This window comes from Dendrobates tinctorius, unplaced genomic scaffold (assembly GCF_039654945.1).
Source record: "Dendrobates tinctorius isolate UK_male_01 unplaced genomic scaffold, ASM3965494v1 ptg000117l, whole genome shotgun sequence".
Lineage (NCBI taxonomy): Eukaryota > Metazoa > Chordata > Amphibia > Anura > Dendrobatidae > Dendrobates > Dendrobates tinctorius.
Window position 1 is genome coordinate 13,660,822 of NW_027361785.1, and position 11,310 is coordinate 13,672,131.

Below are 11,310 nucleotides of genomic sequence, written 5' to 3' on the forward strand. Positions count from 1 at the left end.
ACACTAATATTATTAGTTATTTTACCTTATTTCTTTGACACCCTTGTGACAGGTGTCTTAGTGTTTGCTGCTGGAATTACACTCATACACAAGCGCCACTGAATCTCCATTTATATATTTATATTTCACAGAGTTCTTCATAGCAGAATAGCCGCTAATTAAATTGCCGGCTTCTATCAAATCCTTCCCCAACCTGACATGAAATGACACATGGTTTGGTTTACATTCAGTAAAGCATTTCATTTCATGTTTTTTTTTATATGTCCTTGACTAATAATTAGATGCGGGTTTGTGTGCAAAATTTGGGAGTTGTAGTTGTTATTTTAAGGGGTTAATTCGTTGTTAAAAAATGCGTGGGCTTCCCTTTGCCCTATATTGGTGGCGAGTGGGTTAATCTAACAAAGGGTTAATGTCACCATTCGATTGTAAGGTGACATTAACCCTTTGTTAGATTAACCCATTCGCCACCGCTACAGGGAAATGGGAAGCCCACGCATTTTTTATAAATGAATTAACACCTTTAAATAACAACTACAACTCCCAAAATACGCAACCACACCTTGCTTACGGATGACCTACAGAGCACTATTTAGGGGTCATTCATCCGTATTACGCCTGTAAACTACGGAGCGTATTTTGCGCCGAGTAGTGTGACCCCGGCCTTAAGGCTGATGTCTGAATTCCTGGGTGAATGTGGACACCTCTGTCAGCAATGCCTGCATTTATGGGTAAGTAGGGACCTGCTATAATTAAAATCACCACCTGGTGGAGGGCGGAGTGCTCGGTCAGTAAGCTAACATACAAGAGACAAAAAAGTGACTGGCACATCCAAACTAATGTGAATAGGTGCATACCAAGAGGAGCTACCCTCATATACAATATACAAAGAATGGTTGCACTCTATCATGCTAAGGCATGTCAATGTGGAATATATGTAATTAGAATTGCAATACAGCTTTAGAATTATAGAAAAAATATATGAGACTCTTAGCATAAAATTTGGCCAAATATTAACTGCCCACCAGCCAACGTCAAGGCGGAGTCAAATCTGATGGGTACCTACACTGTGTGAATACCTCTCTAAGACTGATGTCTGAATTCCTGGGTGAATGTGGACACCTCTGTCAGCAATGCCTGCATTTATGGGTAAGTAGGGACCTGCTGTAGTTAAAATCACCACCTGGTGGAGGTCAGAGTGTAGGTACCTATTAGACTTTAAGGCCACCTTGACGTTGGTTGATGGGCAGATATAATTTGGCCAAGTTATATGCTAAGCGTCTCATATTTTTTCTTAATGTTCCATAGCTGTATTGCTATTCAAATTTATACATTGAAATGCTTTAGCATGATAGAGGCAACCTTATATTGTATATGGAGGTAGCTCCTCCTGGTATGCACGTATTCACACTAGTCTGGATGTGCCAGTCAGTTTTTTGCCTTTTGGACATTAAAAAACTAACATGTCAGCCTGTTTTGTCCATGGAAACACACTGACGTGCACAGACCCATTCACTTGAATAGACAAATAGGGCTCCGTTCTTCCCGAGTCTCTTCGCATGACTAAGTAGTACTGTACAGAAACATAGGGGGTATTGCCACGTTCAGTAGAAATTGCGGGACAAATTTTGTTGCAATTTTTACCTACTTCGTGTGTGAAAATGTAAAATCTTTGGCTAAAATAAAATTGTGGTGGTAAAAATGAAGTTATTATGTCCTCACTGCCCAATGGTATAAAATTCTATGACACACCCATGGTGTCAATATGATCACTGCACCCATAGATGAATTCATTGAGAGGTGTAGTTCGTAAAATGTGGTCACTTATGGGAGGGGGTTCTGCTGTTTTGGCACCTTATGGGCTCTCCCAGTGGGTCATGGCACCTGCAAACTGTAACAGTAAAACATGGCGCTCCTTCCCTTCTGAGCTCTGCCATGTGCCCAAACAGTGGTATCAACGTACTCAGGACAATTTGCACAATAAATGTTGGGGTTCAATTTCTGTTAACCTTGGAAAAATAAAAAATGGGGGGCGAAAATATCATTTTTGTGGAAAAAAAAATACGATTTATTTTTACAGCTCTACGTTATAAACTTCTGTGAAGCAAATGGTTGTTCAAAGTGCTCACCACAAATCTAGATACGTTCCTTAGGGGGTCTAGATTCCAAAATGGGGTCACTTGTGGGAAGTTTCCATTGTTTAGGTACATCAGTGGCTCTCCAAACGTGACACGGCCTCCGATCTGAATTCCAGCCAATTTTGCATTGAAAAGTCAAACGGCGCTCCTACCATTCTGAGCTCTGCCATGCGCCCAAACAGTTGTTTACCTGCATATATGGGGCATCAGCGTACTCAGGAGAAATTGCACAACTTTTGGGGTCCAATTTCTCCTGTTACCCTTGGTAAAATAAAAAAAAAATTGTATCTGAAATAATTTTTTTGTGATAAAAAGTTAAATGTTCATTTTTTTTAAACATTCTAAAAATTCCTGTGAAGCAACTGAAGTGTTAATAAACTTCTTGAATGTGGTTTTGAGCACCATCAGGGGTGCAGTTTTTAGAGTGGCATCACTTTTGGGTATTTTCTATCATATAGACCCCTCAAAGTGACTTCAAATGTGATGTGGTCCCTGTAAAAATGAGAAATCGCTGGTCAACTTTTAACAAAAAAACTGGTTCCAAAATTGTGCTGATGTAAAGTAGACATGTGGGAAATGTTATTTATTTAGTATTTTATGTGACATCTGTGATTTAAGGGCATGAAAATTCAAAATTGGAAAATTGCAAAATTTTCGCCAAACTTGTTTTTTTTTCACAAATAAACGCAAGTAATATCAAAGAAATTTTTACCACTAACATGAAGTACAATATGTTACGAGAAAACAATGTCAGAATCACCGGGATCCATGGAAGCATTCCAGAGTTATTACCTCATAAAGGGACAGTGGTCAGAATTGTAAAAATTGGCCTGGGCATGAACATGCAAACCACCCTTGGGGGTAAAGGGGTTAAACCATACTTATGACCTCGCCCATTTCCCCGATTCCCTCGTTATCTGCAAAAGAGTTAAAAAAACAACAATATTCCTCACCTTTCCACAGAGAAGCTGCTAATCCATTTGTCCTACAACGGGTCCAGCTCTGCTACATCTAGATGGCAGGCTGCATGGTTGCATCATGCCACCATACAGCCTATCATCCAGCAAAGACACTGAGCACCGTGTTCTTAGTGTCTTCCTGTGAACTCGTATTCCCTGTCTGAGGGCACCGCGAGCGTGAGAATGTTCTCCTGCTTGCGGTGCCATCAGACAGGTCCTGCGAGTTCACAGCCAATGAACTCTCTTCACCTTTCTGATGTCAATGACAGCGCCATGGGAAATTTATATATATGTGTGTGTGTCACTGACATCTTTTTGTCTATATAGTCTATGTGTATATATCTGTTCTATCAGTTCTAGTCTAACCTGTCAGTGTGATTTTACTGTATGTGGCATTTGAATTGCCGGCTGCTGAGATTACAACAGACACATTTGTTCACATTTCCTGCACGGACCCCATCTATTCCCAACCTGCACAATCTCTTACCCTGCAGATACCCCAATAATGAGCTGCTGCTGCCGTGTGTGTCCCTATTACTGCACCTTCTGTGTGGTACTGTGTGCCCTCTAAATGGTAAAACAAACTTCGAGAATATAGTAATGCCCTGTGCAAGTGCCCTAGAAAAAAGTGCCCACATTTTGCCCCATAGAAAGTAATAATGTCCTCTGTGTGCTCCTTTGACAGTTATAATATCCAGAGTAGTCCTCATACTGTATCATTGCTCCCTCAGTAACACCCACTCTGTATCATGGCCTCCTTAGTAGCCCCTCTCTCTATCATGGCCCCCTTGGTAATCCACATACTGTGTTATTGTCCCCTTAGTAGCCCCCACACTCTGATAGCCCCCTAAGTAGCCCTACTGTGTATGATGGCCTCCCCTTAGTAGCCCCTAATTATGGGGGCCTACTTAGTAGCCTCCACTGTTTATAGAGGACCCCATTAGTAGCCCCCACACATTATGGCCATAACACAATTTTAAAAGAAAAAAAATAAACCTCATACACTCACCTTACCCCAGCGAGTGCAAAGGCAGACACATGGGCAGACAAACGCGGTGACGTCATCGCACCAGGACTCACGTCCTGTGCATGTCATGGTGCGATGACTTCATTGTGTCACTTCGCTCTGGATCTGCCGTTCTGTAGGCAGCAGGACTAAAGAGACCTACATCCTACAGAAAAGAGAGCTGCACTCATGGGCGTACATAGAAATCATGGGGCCCTATAGCAGAAGTTCTAATTCTCTCCCCACCTAAAGAAAAAAAAAATATTTGGTGGGGTCACAGAAGAACATATAGAGCATATCTCCCAACGTTTCAGCTTTTACAAAGTAACTTTCCTACTACTGGAAGCCTAGATTCCCCATTCATTGCACTCAAATTATAAGGTCAACAAAAGTGCCCCACAAACGCTGTAAAATACCCCTATGATGAACCAACTGTACCCCACCACTCAACTGCCCTGGAAAATTATGATCCCCCCCAAACTGTGACCCCCACACAGCCCTCCATACAGTATAATGGCCCCCACACAAACCTTCACACTATATAATTGCTTGCATCATATATATATATATATATAATTGTCTTATCATGTCTGTCTGTAACCGAAATCCTGCGTCGCTGATTGGTCTCGGCAGTTAGGCCGTGACCAATCAGCGACAGTCGCTTAGTCGTCGCGGCAACACGGCCGCATCGCTTTTTGTACAGGCACATTACAGCCCTTAAAGGCATCACTGCTGTGTCGCTCATTACACAGGCACAGTCCTGTACATATACAATACATTAGGTAAGAGCAGAACAGTGACTGCAGCTCTGGGTGCAACTGGAGTACAAAACATTAGGTAAGAGCAGAAAAGTGGCTGCAGCTCTGGGTGTAACTGGAGTATAATACATTAGGTAAGAGCAGAGTGGTGACTGCAGCTCTGCGTGTAACTGGACTACAGTACATTAGGTAAAAGCAGAATAGTGACTGCAGCTCTGGGTGTAACTGGAGTACACTACATTAGGTAACAGCAGAACAGAGACTGCAGCTCTGGGTGTAACAGGAGTACATTAGGTAACAGCAGAACAGTGACTGCAGATCTGGGTATAACTGGAGTACAATACATTAGATATCAGCAGAACAGCGACTGCAGATCTGTGTGTAACTGGAGTACACTACATTAGGTATCAGCAGAACAGTGACTGCAGCTCTGGGTGTAACAGGAGTACATTAGGTAACAGGAGAACAGTGACTGCAGATCTGGGTGTAACTGGAGTACAATACATTAGGTAACAGCCGAACAGTGACTGCAGCTCTGGGTGTAACTTGAGTACAATACATTTGGTAAGATCTGAACAGTGATTGCAGCTCTGGCTGTAACAGGAGTATAATACATTATGTAAGAGCAGAATGGTGACTGCAGCTCTGGGTGTAACTGGACTACAATACATTAGATAACCGCAGAACAGTGACTGCAGCTCTGGCTGTAACTGGAGTACAATACATTAGGTAACAGCAGAACAGTGACAGCAGCTCCAGGTGTAACAGGAGTATAATACACTAGATGGTGGCCCGATTCTATCGCATCGGGTATTTTAGAGTCTCTGTTAAAATAAAAAAGTTATATACTCACCTTCCAGACGGCCCCCGGACTCTTTCTCTCCTCTCACCATGCTCCTGGCATCTTCCGGTTCCAGTAATGCTTAGAGAGAAGGGCTGAAGATGACTTCGCTCTCGTGAGAGCGCGACGTCATCAGCGGTGTTTCGCGCAAAGCATTACTGGAACCGGAAGATGCCGGGAGCATGTAGAGGAAAGAATCCGGGGGCAATCGGAAGATGAGTATATAATTACTTTTTATTTTAACAGAGACTCTAGAATACCCGATGCGATAGAATCGGGCCACCATCTAGTACATTATAAAGGCTCCCACATAGCCCTCCAAATATTATAATAGCCACATAGCCTTCCGTAAAATGCACACTATTGTTCTTCACATAGTATGATGCACTCCCCATAGTCCTCCATATAGTATAATACACTCCCTATAATCCTCCATATAGAATAATGCACTCCCCATAGTCCTCCATATAGTATAATGCACTCCCCAGTCCTCCATATAGTATAATGCACCCCATAGTCCTCCATACAGTATAATGCACTCCCCATAGTCCTCCATATAGTATAATGCACTCCCCATAGTCCTCCATACAGTATAATGCACTCCTTATAGTCCTCCATATAGTATAATGCACTCCCCAGTCCTCCATATAGTATAATGCACTTCCCATAGTCCTCCATATAGTATAATACACTCCCCATAGCCCTCCATACAGTATAATGCTCTCCCCACATAGTCCTCCATACAGTATAATACACACCATGTAGTCAGACACCGAAGAATAATGGGGGAGTAGGCATCAGCTAATTCTCTTTAACCCATTACGGACACCGGATGGTATAGTACATCCAATGTCAGTATCCCCCGCTTTGATGTGGGCTCCGGCGGTGAGCCCACCTCAAATCCAGGACATGTCAGCTGTTTTGAACAGTGGACATGTGCCCACAATAGCCACAGGCAGAAATGCGATCCACCCGCGGCTATTAACTAAATGCTTCCGTCAAACTGACAGTGGCATCTAAATCACGCTTCCGGACATCGGGCCGGAAATACGCGCACCGCTGACCCCCGTCACGTAATCGGGGGTCATTGGTTCGTCGGCATGACAACCAGAGGTCTCCTGGTTGGCGCTCACAGCAAGCCTATAATTCTGCTACATAGAGGTGATCTGCCCATCGCCTATATGTAGCAGAGTCGATCGAGCTATGGCCACTTCTAGCCTCTCATGGAGGCTTTTGAAGCATGCCAAAAGTTAAAGAAAAATGTTTTTAAAAATATTACAATATGAAAAAAAAATAAAAAAATTTCAAATTACCCCCCTTTCGCCCAATTCAAAAAAAAAAAAAAAAGAAAATCACACGTACACATATTAGGCATCGCCACGTTCAGTATCACTCGATCAATAAAAAAAAAGGATTAACTTGATTGGTAAACTGTGTAGCAAAAAAAAAGAATCGAAACACCAGAAATACGTTTTTCTGGTCGTCGCAACATTGCATTCAAATGTAATAACGGGCGATCAAAAGAACGTATCTGCACAAAAGTGGTATTATTAAAAATGTCAGCTCGGTGCGCAAAAAATAAGCCCTCACCCACCCCGAGATCATGAAAAATGGAGCAATTTGTTTATTTTTTCAGCAAACTTTGGAATTTTTTTTCACCACTTAGATAAAAAAGAACCTAGACATGTTTGGTGTCTATGAACTCGTAATGACCTGGAGAATCATTATGGCAGGTCAGGTTTAGCAATTAGTGAACCTAGCAAAAAAAGCCAACCAAAAAGCAAGTGTGGGATTGTACTTTTTATGAAATATCACCGCACTTGGAATTTTTTCCCGTTTTCGAGTACACGACATGGTAAAACCAATGGTGTCGTTGAAAAGTACAACTCGTCCTGCAAAAAATAAGCCCTCACATGGCCATATTGACGGAAAAATAAAAAAGTTATGGCTCTGGAAAGAAGAGAGAAAAACGAAAACGCAAAACCAAAAATAGCTCCACTCATTAAGGGGTTAAACATTGCTTTCAACTGTATCAGCATCCAGGATGCCACTTGAATGTGTGGACAAGTGTCTTTTATACAGGTAACGAGTTCAAACAGGTGCAATTAATACCAGGTAATGAGTGTAGGGCTTCTTAAAGAAAATCTAACAGGTGTGTGAGAGCCAGAATTCTTGCTGGTTAGTAGATGATCAAATACTTATTCCATGCAATAAAATGCAATTCCTTACTTAAAAATCATACAATGGGATTTTCTGTTTTTATTTGTAGCTATGATAAAAATTACAGACCTCTCCATTCTTTGTAGGTGGGAAAACGTGCAAAATCGGCAGTGTATCAAATACTTATTTCCACACTGTGTATGGGCTTATAGCCACAATTCTTATATGTAAATGAGCTGTTCAGAGGTGTTGGCTGGACACAGATCTCCTTGAGAATCTGACTCCAGAGTTTATTGTAAATGAAGAGGCATTACCAGTGTGAGACATGTAATGACTGACAGTCTGTTCTGCAAATCTACGTGTCTCACACTGGTAATTCCCCCTTCATTTACAATAAGCTCTGGAGGCAGATTCTTATACAGATGTGTCCAGCCCATAGATCTTAACAGCTCATTTACATATAAGGAAAACATGAATTTCTCTGAAATAAGACATCAGATTGGCAATATCAACGTATCATTGTATTCATCTTCCTATGACTTACATGCCCATATAGATGGCTTAGGAGGGTTGATCCTTCTCACAGATTTCCTTTTAATACAATAGGTTCAATCAGGTCAGTTGAATCGAATAGTTTATACAAATGAATAATTAGATCGTATAGAAGAGCTCTATATTGGGGATGCACTGTAGTGGCATAACAGTGTGTGTGAAGGGGATCATTGTGGGGCATCATAGTGAGTGTGGGAGGAAGGGCACTGTATGTAAAGGAATGGTGGGGCATCTGTGTGTTTGCGGGGATGCCCAACATACTGTGTAAGGCCGGGGTCACACCTGCGAGAAATTCGCACGAGTCTTGCGACTTAATACCCGGCACTCGGGACCGGAGCGTACAGCTGCATGTATTTCTATGCAGCTGAGCGCTCCAGTCCGAGTGCCGGCGGCAGTGCCAGGTATTGAAACGCGAGACTCATGCGAGTTTCTCTGGCCTAAGGGAGATCATTTGTGGGAGGGCATCACACTGTCTTATGGGACATCATGGTGGTGCTGTTCTGCATGGGAAGGCATCATACTGTATGGAAAGGCTAAGAGAATTTACTAGGGGCTCTATTTCTGCGTGGCAATACAAAAGGAACTGGATGGCTTTAGCATAAAGAAACTTATGACTACCTTGTCATTACTTGTCCCACTGTCCTAGCTCTCAAAATTATTATACATGCGATTCTCATCCTTAATCAATAATGCATGCCGCTATTTTATGAATATGTAGCACATTGGCCACCATTGGCCTGCATGCTGTGCAGGGTGTTTTGCACAAAAACAGCAATGACTGACAATACACCTATCTCAACGAGTGACTTTTTTTTTCTCTGAAACAAGTGACTTGTGGGCTTTTTCAAGGCTCTCCAAATTCTCCGTTACCAGACTCCAGCAACCAGAACTCTATATCCTTTTGCCCACAGTTGTGACCATCAGGCACAGGTGGCCCTTGTTAATGCATGAAATGTCCTATGGATGCTACACTTAATACAGGGCAAACACACTGATGTGTGACACTAGGCCAAGCCTCACGTAGGCGGGACAAATCTCATCTGTGACAAGTCCGAGGTGTCTGGAAGACGTAAGGAACATTTCAGGTGATACCATGTTTGACAAGCTCTTATCAGAGTTATCAGTGCCACTACACTACTCAAAGACCTTTAACAATTTGTACTATATATTTTCCCCCTGATAAGGCCTATTATAAAAGACTGAAAAGCATAGGTAATGGTTGGGGTTCACTATTACAGGGTCATACTTGGGTACTGCCCTTGTTAGAGCAGGAGTCCTGCATTTGGGGCACGACAGGGGATATTAAGGCCTAACAATCTCACTGATCCCCATTCTCCTATGCTGCCTTCTGAGAGGTTTCTAGAGAAACGTGTGAGATTTTACCCCACAATTGTTATTAAAGGGAACCTGTCGGCAGGATTGTGCACAGTAACCTACACACAGTGTCATGTTGGCGCCGTTATACTGGTAAAAACGATACCTTGGTTGATAAAATCCGTCTTGTGGTTGTTGTTTAATTTTCATTTTTAGTTTTGAGCTAATGAGATGCTCGGGCCCCGGGGCGACCTGGGGGGGGGGGATCTGCATGTGGTGCTCTGCTTAGGTATTTATAATGCAAAAAAAATCCCCTTCTGATCGGATCCATAAATGTGCATTTAATTATGGTTTTAGATGGTATCTATAAAAAAAAAAAAAAAAAATCAGTCTGAAAACAGCGATGCTGTGCAGTCGGTGCCACAGTGCTAGAGAAGAAAAAAAGTCTCCACTAAGATGGCGCCGGCCACGCCTGCTATCTGATGGATGCTACTGCACCGGTGGCACCATCTTGGAAGGGGCAATTTTTGTTTTTGTTCACCAGCCTATGCAGTATCAGCTTCCGGATCACAGATAACTGCTATTGTGCAGGCGGCGCCATTTTCAAACTTTTTTTTATGAATACCATCAAAAATGCACATTATGGATGCGATCATGGTGCAGGGCATTTGCTGCCAGCATCTGCTTAAAATGTATATAATATTAAATATATAAACTAGGGAGCAGGTCAGTGAGGGATCAATGACCTGTTAGAAACCATTCTGATGAATACCTAATCAGAGCATCACATGAAGACCCCCCCCCCCCCACAGGCCGCCTGCATCACGAGCATCTCATTAGCTCAAAACTGAAAATAAAGATTAAACCACAGCCACAAGGTGGATTTCATCAACCCAGGTATGATGTTTATCAGTATAACGGCGCCGACCTGACACTGTGTGTAGGTTACTGCGCACAATCCTGCTGACAGGTTCTTTTTAATGGCACAGGTCTCGCTGTGAGCACCTTTTATGAATGTTTGTGTCATGTCAGATGCTGAAAGCAGAGCAGCTTTGCCTCTACAGCATTGAAAAAGCTTGGAAAGGCAATGATGCCAGCCAATATCAGGCATAAAGAACTTGCACGCACAAACTGCTTGTCTAGGAGACAGGCTACCTTTGATAGGACTGTAGCGGTGGCCGGTAACCGAGGCAATGAGCGCTAACTATAGATATAACAATCTCTTGGTTTCTGAAGAGAGTATTCTCAATACAGGTATGTGCACTGGACATCTTTTTCTGGCTGAATTTCACCTGTAACCGATGTAAAAACACAAAACCCACACACCTTTGGCAAGGCTGCCAAAGAAGGCTAGTCAAGAAAAACATCATTGGGGGTTTCCTGAAACATCTTCTGCTTCAAAAGCTCAGTGGGTGTGCCATAGCGCATGCCTTTAGGGAAAAGCACTTTGTAATTTCACCCACTTAAGCCCCCGTCACACACAGCGAGATCGCTAGCAATATCGCTATAACATCACTGGTTTTGTGACGCAGCAGTGATATCGCTATGTCTGATACTTACCTGCGACCGGCTCCCCCGCTGGTTA